Source organism: Crocuta crocuta, unplaced genomic scaffold (assembly GCF_008692635.1).
Source record: "Crocuta crocuta isolate KB4526 unplaced genomic scaffold, BGI_CrCroc_1.0 scaffold475, whole genome shotgun sequence".
NCBI classification, from domain to species: domain Eukaryota; kingdom Metazoa; phylum Chordata; class Mammalia; order Carnivora; family Hyaenidae; genus Crocuta; species Crocuta crocuta.
Genome location: NW_027529518.1, coordinates 670,241 through 670,493, shown reverse-complemented (window position 1 = coordinate 670,493; position 253 = coordinate 670,241). Strand labels below are relative to the sequence as shown.

Genomic DNA, 253 nt, shown 5'->3' with positions numbered 1-253 from the left:
TAGGCTCTGAGCTGGCAGTCAGCACAGAACCTGACGCGGGGCTCGAACCCACAAACCGCGAGATCATGACCTGAGCGAAAGTCGGACGCTTAACCGACTAAGCCACCCAGGCGCCCCTAAGGCTAATTTAAATAACCAGTCATTGACTCCCTTGATGTGCTCTTAACACATAGCTTAGTCCTGAACCATCAGTGACCGGGTTGGCTGTTCTGCTACTCCGTGCTGGTGGCCCTGAATACACATACTAACAGCT

General features: G+C 53.0%; 1 protein-coding gene across 1 annotated transcript in view; it reads left to right on the top strand.

Moving 5' to 3' along the window:
* The window catches only part of GPC4 (glypican 4), a 102,562-nt gene that overhangs the window by 94,976 nt on the left and 7,333 nt on the right, over nt 1-253 (top strand). The gene's annotated exons all lie outside the window — the stretch shown is intronic.